Genomic DNA, 16,615 nt, shown 5'->3' with positions numbered 1-16,615 from the left:
CTTTACAAAGACCTTAAGAAGACTTTCTGGTGGCCAAACATGAAGAAAGATGTAGCTGAGTTCGTGGCCAGGTGTTTGACCTGTCAGAGAGTCAAAGGTGAACAAAGGAGACCACAAGGTAAGATACAATCCTTGGAAGTACCTGAGTGGAAGTGGGAGTCAATCTCCATGGACTTCATTGTGGGATTGCCTAGGTCACAGCAAGGTAACAACATGATCTGGGTGATTGTTGATCGGTTAACTAAGTCAGCTCACTTTGTTCCAAAGAAAGATACTTGGTCTAAGATGCAGCTGGCATTGGGTTACAGGAAACATGTGGTTCGGTTACATGGTATACCCAAGGATATCGTTTCTGATCGTGATGCGAGGTTCATATCCAAGTTTTGGCAAGAACTACAGGAGTTGATGGGTACACCCTTGTAAATGAGTACATCTTTTCACCCGGAAACTGATGGTCAGACTAAGCGAACCATCAAAACCTTAGAGGACATGTTAAGGGCATGTGTCATGGAGTTTGGGGGCAGCTGGGAGGACCGACTTGATCTGATTGAGTTTTCATACAACAACAGTTATCATACGAGTATCGAGATGACGCCTTTTGAGGCCTTGTATGGCCGGAAATGCCGAAGCCCAGTTTGTTGGGATGACAGTTCTGAAACAGTGGTTTTAGGGCCACAGCTGGTACAAGATATGGTTGAGCAAGTTCAGTGATTCGGCAAAAGATGAGAGCAGCTCAAGATCGTTAGAAGAGCTATGCCGATTTACACCGCATGGACATTGAGTTCACCGTAGGTGACAAGGTCCTTTTGAAAGTGTCACCTATGCGAGGTGTGATGAGGTTTGGGAAGAAAGGTAAGCTAAGTCAGAACTTTATAGGTCCTTATGAGATTTTGGACCGTATAGGCGAAGTAGCCTACAGATTGGCTTTACCACCAGCTTTAGATAGAGTCCATAATGTTTTCCATGTTTCTCAGCTTCGGAAGTATGTGAGTGATCCGTCGCATATCCTTGAGATGGAGAACATCGAGCTTGATGAATCCTTGTCCTACGCCGAGGTACCTAAAGAGATTCTTGACCGCAAAGTCCGTAAGACAAGAAATGGTGAGACGGTCTTACTCAAGGTACTTTGGTCCAATCACAATGTGGAAGAGGCCACATGGGATCCCGAGGAAGCCATGCGAGAACGTTTTGTTGGGAAATGTGTCCTCATCAATAGTGCGATCACATGATTTAAATATCATTATTAAATCTCATATTAAGAATACGTGAGGGATGATTCTTTATATAGTCGACTGACCGTCATTAATCAGTAATGATTGGCTGACTAGAGTTTGACATTCTTGTCGTGTGACGGTGATGGTCGATTGATCCCTTTAGGTCACACCTATAGGATGAAGCCCAAATAGATATTTAATTAATTGTATGCGATACGAATTAATTAATTCCTTAATTGTGGGAGTGCAATTTTTTGCGTCTTATTTTAATGTGATTAAATAAGATTAAATTTAGTAATTAAGTGTTATATTACTAAATTGGTTGAGGCATTAATATAAGTTTTGAGGTAGAGGTAATTAGTTATTTGAAGTTACAAGAAGTTGTAATTTTAACTAACTAATAATTATGGGACCCATTATATGATGATATAATGGTAGTATACTACTCAAAAAGTGGAGTGTATATTATATTATTATTTGTAACATTTAAGTGTTAAATGATTACATTAATAATTAAATATGTAAGATAGTTGAACATAAGACTTATAAGCATTTGTGGGACAAATGACAAAAGGCAAAAATGGTCCAAATAAGGACTAAAATTTCGGCCAAATAAGATGAGCAAAAGATGCTCATTTGTCTTTATTGTTTTATGATTAAAGTTTGATAGTGACCCTGCATGCTAGCTTTAATCATTCCAACTCTTACACACTCTACCTAAACAATACAAGTGAATAAAAACAAGGAAAAAGAGATTCCCTTGTAGCCCTTATGCCAACCGGTTTTGGCCTTTACAAAAGGGGCTTTTGTTGCTCATTTTTGAGTTTACTACTTCACTTGCTTTCTCTCTAAAAATCCTCACATGCAAATGAAAATAAATGCTCCCCATAAATACTAATAGATATTATATATTACTTAAGATAGTAATACAAGATTATTAGTATTATTAAGGTAATATTTCTACTATATATCTAGTTAATATTAGTAGGAATTTTTGGGATTAATCTTGGGTGCAATTTATTGGAGTGGCTTCTAAACTTGGAGTCTTAGGAGGATCATCCATCATTATAAGCTCAAGAACAAGTGAAGGAAGGTGACCTTACTTGTGCCCATAATTTCGAACCATACAACAATGTAAGGAACATTGTTTTTCTTATAAATCTTTCATTTTGTTATGCATGCACTAGATCTAAAGAACAAATAATTAACAAGTTAATTAGTTCACTATTAGAGAAGTCTAATAATAGGTATATGAACCTAACAAGTGGTATCAGAGCATAGGATGTTGCATGCATAATCGGTTATTGTTTTTCCGAGTTAAAAGGTTAACATATAAAACTAAAAATTTGTGATTTATTAGTATAAGCCACGAAATCACCATGCATGTTATATATTCTGGTCCTAAAATGTTTTTAGGTCATTTTTATGATTCATGGAAATTTATTGTTCTTTTTAAGGATTTTTGGTCATTTTATTACATTTTTATGACTAAAATGGGAATTAAAATGCTAAAAATAGTTAAATTTCGTTTCTGACCTTAAAAAATTTATATGACCTCACATGCATATTTTACAAGTTGTGTGTAAAAGTACGAGTTAATTTGATTAATTTTGCATGATTTATGATTTTTATGAGATAAAAATGGATTAAAAGAGGTAAAATGGTTAAAAAATAGTAAAATTTCGAATTAAGCCATGATCTTTTAATATGATGTCACATGAAAGATTTACAGAGAGTATGTAAATTTCTAGATTTAAATATCTTCTTTAGCATGATTTATGGATTTTTGAGTAAAAATGGCATAAATAGTGACTATTTTAGCAAAAATTAGCTAAAACGTATTGTATGGCTTGAGAAAATTATTTTAAGTTTCATAAATATCCCACTAATCAGATCTAAAGTTTTAAAAATTATTGGTTTAATTTTCGTATACTTTATACATTTTATGAGATAAAAACGATAAAAATGCAACTATTTTTCTCAAAATTAATTCGAAAATTTTAACCATGTTTTTTGACATTATGAGGGTCATGGAATTATTCCAGAATGTTCAAAAATTTAAAATTCAAATTTTGAAACATTTATGATTTAATTTGGATTTATTTCATATAAATAATGATTTTAAGGTCAAAAATGAGCATAAAATTAAATCAAGTTGAATTATTGTCAAAAATTTAGTGATGACTGATTTTTGAGTCCTAAAATGTGTTAGGATAATTAACTTGAGCTTAGATGTGATTTAAGTGTTAATTAGTGATTTTAAAAGGTTATTATCACGCATTTCCATGAAACCGGGTTATATGTACGACATAAGTTAAATAGGGCGATTTGGCACATGATTTTGCATGATAAGTACATATTATAATGCTGCATATTTCAATTGTTGAATGTCTTTTACTTATATAATTTTGAATTATGTAATTTTATCTTAGTATGGCCTTAGTTTTAATCAATATTACCCGTAATGAAAGGGAATATTGATTCGGTTGTAATTTAATGTGATCTCGTATCACTTTTATTTTTATTTCATTAGTTTTTCCATTTTACAAATGTATAATAGGAATAGCTATGTATTTTTATTATTATTTGTAATTATGGAGCATCTTCAAAGATGGTGCAATTCGGAAAGGTGATCCGACAAAGACGGTGTCTTGGGAGGCATGCCACTTGAAGATTCAAGGGACCAAAGGAGTTGGTTTCTGAATATGTAATAGATTATTTGATTTTCTATTTTAGGAAGGCCATACTAGGAATTTTATTTATTGCTTTGCATTTCTTTTAATATGTTGCATGCATCGCCAAATCGCCATAACAACACATGCATATCATATCGAATCATCGACCGTGTCAATTATAATTATCGTAGTTCACTGATTTAGTTCACTTAAAATGTGATAGATAATAAATTGACAAGACCTCTCACATATTATAAAAATTGAGAAAAAGCCTTACCAAAAAGTAGAAACCCATGAAGTACCAATTTCACAAGGGAGTTAATCCGGCTTCACCGTAATACAAACCTTGTTACGTTGGCGAAGTGGGGTAGTAAAAAGTTATTACATCGAAATTTGGATTGAGCTCAACGGAAGTATTGTTGACCGTAGTCGCATGTGTTCCGGGCTAAAGATAAAAATAAAAGTAATTTTTATCGACCGAGAGTTCTAAAAGTAGAATCGATTAAAGAGTTAATCCACCGAGTTATATTAATAAGGGATGAATCGGCTCACCGTGCCCGAGTTGATGTGAATTTGGATCTCGGAATCATTTATGTAGTTGGGTGGAGGTCACTATATAAATGTTAAAACTTGTTTAAAAATGTTTACAAGTTTAAATTAAAAATGACAAATGTTAATATTTCCTTTACCTCCAAAATTGTAGTTGATTTATATCACAATGGATCCATCACAAGCAACAACACCAATTACCGTTGAGTCATGTTACAACTTATTTGACGAGATTTGCTCCAACCACCAACTCGATACTACTAGAGAGCTTCATTTTGGGATCGGTTCCGATGGAAATCTAAATTTCATCACTTCCTCCATACCTCCTACTATTACTAGGCCTTATGTGAATGTGTCTCATGTAGACCATGTCACTAAGTCTATGAGGTCCCTATCTTTGAAAGAGAAGGATGCCGAAGTAAGTGGGAGTTCTAGCAAGCAAGTTCTTGCTACTAATGGGAAAAGGTTCAAGAGGAAGGGAAGAAAAGGCAGAAAACCCAACAATGGTCGAGGAGCCAAAGTTGATGATAAATGCCATTATTGTCAAGAAATGGGACATTGGATGAGAAATTGCCCCATATATTTGGGAAATATAAGGGATGGACTTGTCATTCCACTTGGTAAAATTCCTACTGAGATTTATGTTATTGATGTAAATTTCACTTCCACGACAACATGGGTACTAGATACTTTTGGTTGTGGTTCTCACCTTTGTAATCATTTACGGGGGCTAAGAAACGTGGAAAAGGCGAACAAAGGCGATGTTGATCTCCGACTTGGGAATGGAGCTAGGGTAGCGGCCGCATCCAAGGGTACTTATGTACTTGTTCTAGCGAATGGATTTGAATTGTATTTGCATAATTGTTTTTATGTACCTACTCTATCTAAGAACATTATTTCAGTTGCTATGCTAGACATAGATGGCTTTAATTTTGCTATCAAGAACAATTGTTGTACTATTTCTAGAAATGACTTGGTCATAGGCCGAGGTTCATCTATTAATGGTATTTATGTTCTAGAAACATCAAATCCAAAGAATGACATCTATAACATTCAAACTAAGAAACTCAAATCAAGTGATCCAAATGAGTCGTACATTTGGCATTGTCGATTGGGTCATATCAATGAGAATCGCATTAAGAGGTTAGTTTCTACTAACGTGATCAAACCATTTGATTTCCAATCATATGGTATATGCGAATCATGCCTCCTAGGTAAAATGACTCGTAGTCCTTTTAGTGGTAAAGGGACACGAGCTAGTGAACTTTTGGGCCTTATTCATACCGATGTTTGTGGACCAATGAGTATCACCGCTAGGGGTAATTATGATTACTTCATTACCTTCACCGACGATTTGAGTAGATATGGGTATATCTACTTAATGAAATATAAGAGTGAAGCTTTTGAGAAATTTAAACAATTTCAAAATGAAGTTGAGAACCAATTGAACAAAAGGATAAAGACACTACGATCTGATCGTGGTGGAGAATATCTCAGTAATGAATTTGATTCACACTTGAAGGATTGTGGCATTGTGTCACAACTCACTCCACCTGGCACACCACAACTAAATGGTGTAGCCGAAAGGAGAAATCGAACCCTACTAGATATGGTTCGATCTATGATGAGTCTAACCGAGTTACCTGACTCGTTTTGGGGATTTGCAATCCAAACTGCAATTAAATCATTAAACATTAGTCCATCAAAAGCAACCGAAAAGACACCATATGAGATATGGAAAGGAAGAGTTCCTAATATATCCTATATGAGGATTTGGGGTTACGATGCTTACGTCAAAGTGAAGATCGACAACAAGCTAGCCCCACGATCCGAAAAATGCATCTTTGTGGGTTACCCAACCACCACCCGAGGTTACTACTTCTACAAACCTCAAGAGAACAAAGTGTTTGTGTCTAACGAGGCTGTCTTCTTAGAAAATGAGTTTATTTCTAAGAGACAGAGTGGGAGAAATTTTGAACTTAATGAAGTTCAAGAGACACAAACCGAAGTAGAGTCACATGAAGAAGCACGTGAAGACGTTCCTTCATCTTCTAATTCGGTAGTCATTCCTCAATTGAGGAGGTCGGGTCGAGAAATTCGCCATCCTGATAGATACGTGGGACTTATCGAAGAGGATGGGAGTCTTGATGTGTTGCTTCTAGAAAGCGGCAGAACCCGCTACATACAAAGCTGCAATCTCTAGTCCTAATTCAGCTTTATGGCTTCAAGTCATGGAATCCGAAATTAATTCTATGCACGAAAATCAAGTCTGGAACTTGGTGGATTTGCCTGAAGGAGTGAGACCTCTTCAATGCAAATGGATATTCAAAATAAAGAATGGCATAGAAGGACATGATGATGTCTACAAGGCTAGGCTTGTTGCAAAGGGTTTTACTCAAGTTCAGGGTCTTCACTATGATGAAACCTTTGCTCCTGTAGCCATGCTAAGATCCATTCGGATATTGTTAGCGATTGCTGCATTTCATGACTATGAAATATGGCAAATGGATGTAAAGACCGCTTTTCTAAATGGGCATTTAGAAGAGGAAGTGTACATGTTACAACCTGAAGGTTTTGTGGATCCGAAAAATCCTAACAAAATATGCAAGCTTAAGAGATCCATTTATGGTCTTAAGCAAGCATCTAGAAGCTGGAATCATCGATTCAATCATGTTTTAAGAGAGAATGGTTTTACTCGAAGTGTTGAGGAACCATGTTTATACATGAAGTTTAGTGGGAGCAATGTTGTGTTCCTAATATTGTATGTGGATGACATACTACTTATTGGAAATGATATTCCAATGTTATCCTCCGTCAAGGAGTATTTGGGAAATTACTTTCAAATGAAGGATTTAGGGGAAGCACAACGCATACTAGGTATCCGGATCTATAGAGATAAAACCAAAAGGATATTGGCATTAAGTCAAGAATCTTATGTTGAAAAGATTCTTGACGTTTCAAAGATGGAAAACTCCAAGAGAGGCTTAATTCCTATGGGGAGTGGAATCATTTTGAGCAAGTCTCAATCTCCTTCCAAACCCGAAGATGTTGAACGCATGAAGTTGATTCCTTATGCTTCCGCTGTTGGATCAATCATGTATGTCATGATATGCACTCGTCCAGATGTCTCATATGCTTTAAGCATGACTAGTAGATATCAAGAGAATCCAGGTGAGAGTCACTGGATAGCTGTGAAAAATATCCTTAAGTACTTGCGAAGGACTAAGGATTCTATCTTAGTGTTTGGAGGTGACTCTGAGTTATGTGTTAAGGGTTACACATACTCGAGTTTTCAAACAGATAGAGATGATATGAAATCCCAAGCTGGATTTATATTCATGCTCAATGGTGGTGCCATAAGCTGGAGAAGCTTCAAAGAAGCTGTGATTGCGGATTCTACTACGGAGGCTGAGTACGTTGTAGCATCAGAAGCTACTAAGGAAGCCGTGTGGATTAGGCAATTCTTGGAAGGGCTAAAGGTAGTACCCACCGCCAAAGATCCCATCACGATCTTCTGTGACAATAGTGGGGCGATCTTTCAAGCTAAAGAACCCAAGTCTAGCAATAAATCTAGACACGTACTTAGAAAATTCCATGTAATTAGGGATTTCATTGAAAGAAAGGAAGTAGCGATTTGTAAGGTTGGAACTGATGACAACATAGCTGATCCATTAACCAAACCTTTATCGCAAACAAAGCATGACCATCATGTTATATCCATGGGTCTAAGGCGTATGCCAAATTTGTATTAGATTATAAGATATGAAATGAAAAATCTGAGTTTTTTGGTTCATATATGATAATCGCATTTGTCGTTTGAGTTTATTTATACAAACTCGTTTATTTATAACCTTGTTCTATCCAAATGGGTTGTGGAGACAAATTGAACCCCATTAAAGTGAACTGGATTAACATGGTATTCGCCCCTAGTTACTTATATGAGGTGACGTCTCGAAGTGACTAGAGTGTGATGCGATTGATGGCAAGTTCAAGTGCCATAGAGTCATATGGGATGACTAGTCGATCACATAGGCAAGACCGTATGGGACAATGCATGTCGGCGATGACCGCTTATAGAGTTCTGGTAATTCATAAAGCCTGGTCGTGGCAAGAGCTACTATAGTATTCTTATGAGTCAATTCTTTTGACTAGAGACTATTCGCCCAAGTTGGCACAACTTCTGATTAACTTTGATTTATACTCTACGATTTTGTAAATGAGGTCAAACTGGGTATATTTTGGGTTATGATGGACTGTGGCTGAACGAAGGGAATAGGGCGATAGGAATTGTCCACCCCTTGTCGGGTTGTTTGAAATCTCAAGGCCACTCGAGGAGTAGTTAATTGGAAATGCGTGGCCACGCTCGGAAGGTATCTATGATTGATAATTCCGGTCAGACGCTTAATCTCCGGATCGAGAAAACCACTCAAGATATGATCAAATGTAAATACGACCTGCAAGACACCTTGCATTGAGTGGGAGATTGTAATAGGACAAGAGAATTGGTGACGCACACTTGTCGAGGACAAGTGGGAGATTGTTGGGAAATGTGTCCTCAACAATAGTGCGATCACATGATTTAAATATCATTATTAAATCTCATATTAAGAATACGTGAGGGATGATTCTTTATATAGTCGACTGACCGTCATTAATCAGTAATGATTGGCTGACTAGAGTTTGACATTACTGTCGTGTGACGGTGATGGTCGATTGATCCCTTTAGGTCACACCTATAGGATGAAGCCCAAATAGATATTTAATTAATTGTATGCGTACTGAATTAATTAATTCCTTAATTGTGGGAGTGCAATTTTTGCGTCTTATTTTAATGTGATTAAATAAGATTAAATTTAGTAATTAAGTGTTATATTACTAAATTGGTTGAGGCATTAATATAAGTTTTGAGGTAGAGGTAATTAGTTATTTAAAGTTACAAGAAGTTGTAATTTTAACTAACTAATAATTATGGGACCCATTATATGATGATATAATGGTAGTATACTACTCAAAAAGTGGAGTGTATATTATATTATTATTTGTAACATTTAAGTGTTAAATGATTACATTAATAATTAAATATGTAAGATAGTTGAACATAAGACTTATAAGCATTTGTGGGACAAATGACAAAAGGCAAAAATGGTCCAAATAAGTAGGGGTGAGCAAAACCGTGTACCCGATACGGTTTTGAAAACCGTATCGGGTATACGGTTTTAAAAATCGCAAAAATCACTATACGGATCCTATACGGTTTAACCGAATATACGGTTTAACCGAATATACGGTTTTCGGGTACCCGGAAAAACCGTGTATACGGAATCCGTATATACGGATACGGTTTGGTGTCAAATGCCCAATTAATCATTGTAATTATTCAAGAGTTAATAATTACCTCTAACATGACCACCTCTTATAAAGGGCTGATTTTTGTTTATTGAGATAAGTTAGTAAAAAAAAAAGTCGTAAAAAACATTAAAAGAGTGGAGTTGAAAGAGGAACTTTCTATTTTTTTAACTTTTTTATACAAAAACTTCAAACCGTGTCAGAAACCGTATATACGGTTTCGTTTTTGCCCGACCCGGATACGGTACGGTTTTTATAAAACCGTATCGTATATACGGATTTTCGTATCGTATATACGGAAATCCGTATAACTCAAACCGTATACCGTATCGTATCCGTATTATAAAACCGTATCGTATATTTTTGCTCACTCCTACAAATAAGGACTAAAATTTCGGCCAAATAAGATGAGCAAAAGATGCTCATTTGTCTTTATTGTTTTATGATTAAAGCTTGATAGTGACCTTGCATGCTAGCTTTAATCATTCCAACTCTTACACACTCTACCGAAACAATACAAGTGAATAAAAACAAGGAAAAAGAGATTCCCTTCTAGCCCTTATGCCAACCGGTTTTGGCCTTTACAAAAGGGGCTTTTGTTGCTCATTTTTGAGTTTACTACTTCACTTGCTTTCTCTCTAAAAATCCTCACATGCAAATGAAAATAAATGCTCCCCATAAATACTAATAGATATCATATATTACTTAAGATAGTAATACAAGATTATTAGTATTATTAAGGTAATATTTCTACTATATATCTAGTTAATATTAGTAGGAATTTTTGAGATTAATCTTGGGTGCAATTTATTGGAGTGGCTTCTAAACTTGGAGTCTTAGGAGGATCATCCATCATTATAAGCTCAAGAACAAGTGAAGGAAGGTGACCTTACTTGTGCCCATAATTTCGAACCATACAACAATGTAAGGAACATTGTTTTTCTTATAAATCTTTCATTTTGTTATGCATGCACTAGATCTAAAGAACAAATAATTAACAAGTTAATTAGTTCACTATTAGAGGAGTCTAATAATAGGTATATGAACCTAACACGTTTTCCTAGCCTTTTTGATCAGGTATGTTTGGTTACGGGGACGTAACCGTTGTCTTTTAGGGGGGTAGGAGATGGTCGCGGTTGTGTTTTGTCTTACTTTGAGTCGGGTTGGTGGTGTTTGGTGTAGTCCTTTGGGTTGACAAATGTTTGTGTGAAAAGTCTTTTTTTTGTTTTGTGGTGTGTCTTTTGTGTTTGTGGTGTCTCGTGTTAGTTGGGGTGTGAACTTCGGGACGAAGTTATTTTTAAGGGGGGAAAACTGTAATACTACGGATTTTATTAGGTTGTATACTCGACCGAGTAGAGCCTACTCGGCCGAGTAGTGTTAATTGTGGAGTCCGTTTCGGTTCTGCCGAGGAATACTCGGCCGAGTATGGTTAATACTCGACCGAGTAGAGGATACTCGGCCGAGTATACACTTTACTCGACCGAGTATCCGGTCTGGTGAGTGTTGTTTTAGCGGTTTAATGCGGGAGTGTTTAGGGTTATTTTTATATTCACCGTCAGTTTCTAAAACATCATTTCAACCCTAATCATTTTACGATTACTTTAATCACTCTCTAATCACTCCCTAATCATTCCCTAATCTCATTGTGTGTGCAATCGTTGTGATCCTTGCGTGTAATCTCGCATCCTACTGTTGGTAAGTTCATTCCCCATATCATTTATGTTTTGTTGGGACTACTGTATGTTTGGAATTTGGGAATAAAGGGGGGATTGTTCAATATGTAATCGTGCTATGTGTGGTTATTGTATAGGAGAAGACTTCGTAGAGGAGCCTTTCTGATTGTCTGATCTCTATTCTACTGTTGATTGCTAAGGTAGGGTTTTCCTACTCAGTTTACTGTTAATTGTTATGGCATGATTGTTTTGTGATTATTGTTAACTGCTGATCATCGGAGTATGGGCGTTGTTGTGACGATGTTGGTGTGGAGAGGTTGTGACAGCTGTGATGCTGTGTGTTTATGATTGTGGTGGAGTCACTTGCGGGAGTGGCTTCACACCCTAGTTCGCCCTCCGTGGAACCCGCCACGGGAGGGGATGTGCACATTAAGGGACAGGGATTTTTAGTCGCTCGTTGATGAGCTGGACTTGGTGGGATCGGCTGCGGTCACCCATCGGCGGCGTGGATTACCTTGCGATGGGTAATGCGCGAGCTACACACTTCGGTGTGTAGTCGGTTACTATGTGAGATCGGGAGACCGGAGTGTGGATGATCACCGGGTTACCGTGTTGTCCGCCTTACATTGATTGAGTAATCGACCCCGTGTTGTTGTTTGTAAAACTGCGGTGATCCATTCGGGGATGGTGAGCAGACTTGACAGGTATTGCTATTGGTGAGCTTGGGACAGTCATGGGGGAATTGTCATCATCAGTCGTAGCACCGCTGTTCGAGTCGTAGTTATGATTTTCAGTTGTTAGACATTTATTTATATTTCATTGGATCAATTTGGGATTTGGTTTTGATGTAAACATTATATTATTGGTACTTTAATAAGTGTGCTTAGTTCAGAAGCTTTTGATATTTACTAACCTCGGGTAACCGAGATAGTAACGCACTTTCATGGTAGGGTGGTCCTGGTAAGGCACCTTGGTATGAGGGGGTGTTACACTTATGGTCAATTTTCTTAAAATAAAATAATTAATTAGTATAAACATGCACATTTATGGTATTAATTATTATCATCATAAATAAAATAATTAATTAGTATAAACATGCACACTTATGGTATTAATTATTATCATCATAAAATTATATAAAGTTATATATTAAATTTAAAATCATGCAATTTTATTAAACTTTATAGTTTATTCGATGTATAGAGAATGTTAATTATTTAACATACAAAAATATAATATAAGTAGGTTATAAATAATTCAAGTTAGATTTCATAATATATAATATTGCATAATTCTTTCGATTTGATTTAATGCATATGTAATATATTTATATAAATATATAATCCTCTTAAAATTGCATGTCTGAGTAGTAAAAGTAATTTCGTCAGTAAAGAAAGAATTATAGTAACATTGGATCTAGTTATATGATAGTAATCACTCATTTGAATAATAAAAGTAACAATATTATCAACGAGATTAGTGAGAGTTGTAGAAACAACAATGAGAGTAGTGAAATAATCAATATTAATGCGACAACAGTGAAAGTAACAATAATTACAACGGGAGTAGAGAAATTATCAATGTTAATGCGACATTAGTGACAGTAACAATAATTACGACGGGAGTAGTGAAAGTAACAATGATTACGGGCAAGTAGTGAAATGTTATTACTATTGTTTCATTAATAAGAGTAAATAGTAATGAATTTGTCTCAAAATTTATTTCATCGTAATTTTAGGATATGTTATTAAAAGTATATTAATGATAAATTAATGGTTTATGCAACTTTAAGTATTTTATTTAATGAAAAAAAAAATAATGATAAATAGAGGTAGCCCGGGCGAAGCCGGGCACCAATACTAGTCTATAAATATTTAAGAAAATTATCATGCATCTTCTTTCTTTTAGGGGTCGTTTGGTTGCCCACTAAATTACACAGGAACTTTAATTCACGTGAATTGCAAAATGAGTAGGTTGTTTGGTTACCCCAATTCACATGAATTGGAACTTCCCATGAATTCCAATTCCTCCATAATGGAGGAAGTTGCTTACCTAGATCCCCCTAGGTAAGTGGGAATACCTACATGAATTACAATGCCTACATGTAACCAAACAACATTTTCTAATTCACATGAATTCTAAAATCATGTGATATGACACTTCCTAGGCATTGTAAGTTCCCGTATGTAACCAAACGACTCCTTAGTCTCCTTGGAATTGACCATCTTAATTAATTATTTTATTTTAAGGAAATTGACCATCTAAATTAATTATTTTATTTTAAGGAAATTAACCATATTTTAGTCTCTTACAAATATTTAGGAAAATTACCAAGTTTCTATATAATTTAATTTTAACCCAAACTATATAATATTTGCATTGAGATCCCTTAATCGGGTCCATTACACGGTGCTAGTGATTTAAAACTATATAGTGCAATTAAATTGATGACAAACTAGTTTTTGAGCCCGTGAAAATCACGGGATCGTTAATAATTAACAGTGTTTAAGTGTAATTTGTGAATAACTTATTTGGAGTATCTCTCCCAATCATTTGTTTAATTTTAATTAAAAGCCCACTCACAAAATAATTAAAAATAAAGGTAAGTAAATGAACACGACTCAGGGAGCGGTATTTCAAAAAAAAAGTTCAATACACTCCAAATTTTTGATTCGGGATTATAGGCAAAGCAAAATGTGAATAGCTTAGTTGTTTTGAAGCAAGGACAGTTCGTCAAATTGAACATTCGGGTACTTGTGGTCTTATATGGACAATCTTGACATCATAGAAGTATTGGAACATGAATTTGCGCTCCATTGTCGTCCCATGTTTTCAAATGTTTTAAAAATATGAATACAAGTTGCTACCAATAAAACAAAACTTAAAAGAAGTCGCCCTTCGATATATGAACAAATTACATTGAAATTTATTTTCTACTCTTAAAAACCTTCTAACTTCGAAATATATAGCGTGATTACTTTTCATTCATTTTCCTTTCTTTCTCTACAAAAATATAACATTCTTATTACTTAACTTATAGTAAGTACACATACAGATATAGAATTTAAATAAATACTCGCATCAAAATCCTAAAACTTGTACAATATGGATAATTATTCTAGTTTCGTAAAAATATTTCTTATTGGGTATGCAAAATAATTACGTGAATTCAAAGCACATCCATGTTAGGATCGCATTAACATATATACACACCTCCTACAATAACATCATTAATTAAATTGTCAATTTAATTAATTGAATTGGCACCTCCAATTAAGATTATTAAATATAAATACATGAATAAAAAGAAAATGAAAAAGGAGACATAAAATTCCACTAAAATACTCTAAATTACATAGAGAACAAAAAAACTGACTTTTGTAAGGACGGGTAATGTTGTTTGGACAACCTGGTATCAAATAAGACAATATGATTTGGTATTTGGGTGAGATTTTATAGAAAAAAAATCTACGACTCTCAATTTTCTCGTTTAAGTTGCTAATGATTCTTCAATTGCCTCTTAAATTAATGGTTCTTTAATTGCCTTTTTAATTAATGATTTTTCAATTGTCTCTTTATTATTTGATCATTGTTTTGATCGGCTTAAAGATTATAAAATATGAATGATTTTCTTCACCAACAAACATTGCAACTTGCCTCTTTATTGCTTGAATGGAGATATTGTTTTATTGTCGTTTTGGTGCATTTTAAACTAATTGGCCCTATGTTTATCTTCCAAAGAAACAGGCGTGAACTTTTATATGAGCAACTTTAACAACTATTCCGAATAATTCCAAGGAAAAGCTACACATATATAAAATATCACAATTTGTGTTCTAATAATATACTCCGTATTATATATAAGATTAGGTTTGGGGACAAAAAGTAAGAGAGTAAAGTAAGGATGAAGACTTTATAAGTGAACTCTAATAGTTATTATTAATAGTATAAGATGAGCAAATTAATTATACATTTATTGAAATCACGCAATAAATAGAGATTTATGAATTTAGATTCAAACATAGCTTCTTCATATTCGATCATTCATCAAAAATTATAATCAAAACAATACTATTATACTTCATACGAAATATTAGCATTTCCTAATTCATGAGAAAATAAAATATAAACAAATCATTCAAAAAAAATATTTATCCAAAAATATTGTAAGCTACAAAATAGTATATTTGATGAAAAACAAAAAAAATGATTTAAAGGATTGAAAGCATTATGAATTGGAGAATAAGAATCGGTTTGTAACTAATTACTAATCATGCATAATATTTATTATGCATATTATAACACTATGATACGATCAAATTGACATATGTGCATCATACTTTAACAATTTGGCTAAACAATTTGATTTGTAACATGTTTGACAAAATAAAAATAGAACATAAGTGTTACAAAAGAGACCAAAGTGTAGGAAAGAGTGAAGGACAATAATGTAACAACATGTTAACAACTTATTAAAGATTTTTGCTACCATTCGATATTTCAAATACACCATTATAGAAAAAAGAAACAGACAAAAATGAAAGAGACATCCAAACGAAAAAAAAATATGTAAAGAAGAACCATATCCATTATTTCCTTTCTCGTGCATTGTTATTAATATGCAAGTATATCATCCTCCTATAATATTAATACAAACACACAAAATATAACTAATAAAATTCTAATTAATTCAAAACATAATAAAAATAAAAAGTGAAACATAACTTCTAGAAGGGAATTCGGAATCGGTATTTTAAGTTTTTGTACATAGTACCCTCTACATTTGATTTTCATTCACAACCATATCATTTTTTCTCGTTATAAAAAATTTCAATTGAACATAACTTCTAGAACGAAATTCGGAATCGGCCAAATTTTTGTTCTAGAATGAGTACATCATCATAATTTATGATTTAAGAAAAAACAATTGTGCGCTGACATTTTCTAGGGTTTTTTGTACGAAAATATCAAATCAACATAGCTTCAAACTTAAATTTCAAATGCCCGTTTTTTATGTTATCAAATTATAGATCTCGAAGAGGTAATCTTTTTTTTGTAAAAATAGGCACAAGTTCGTTTTCTTACTACATTGAAGATTTTAAGAATGATAAAAATGGGTGTCACTCTCAGGTATTTTATCTGGTATACGTGATTTAAA

The 16,615-nt window shown here is 34.3% G+C and overlaps 1 long non-coding RNA gene across 1 annotated transcript in view; it reads left to right on the top strand.

The window, feature by feature from the left end:
• LOC141653033 (uncharacterized) overlaps positions 1-14,024 on the top strand; it is a 63,042-nt gene extending 49,018 nt beyond the window's left edge. The window contains exon 5 of the long non-coding RNA XR_012547322.1: positions 13,892-14,024. This is a non-coding gene — a long non-coding RNA (uncharacterized LOC141653033). The remainder of the gene's footprint in view (positions 1-13,891) is intronic.
• Positions 14,025-16,615: the final 2,591 nt, after the last annotated feature.

The sequence above is a fragment of the Silene latifolia genome, chromosome 4, assembly GCF_048544455.1.
Source record: "Silene latifolia isolate original U9 population chromosome 4, ASM4854445v1, whole genome shotgun sequence".
In the NCBI taxonomy this organism is placed as follows: Eukaryota; Viridiplantae; Streptophyta; class Magnoliopsida; order Caryophyllales; family Caryophyllaceae; genus Silene; species Silene latifolia.
This window is presented reverse-complemented; position numbering and strand designations above follow the sequence as displayed.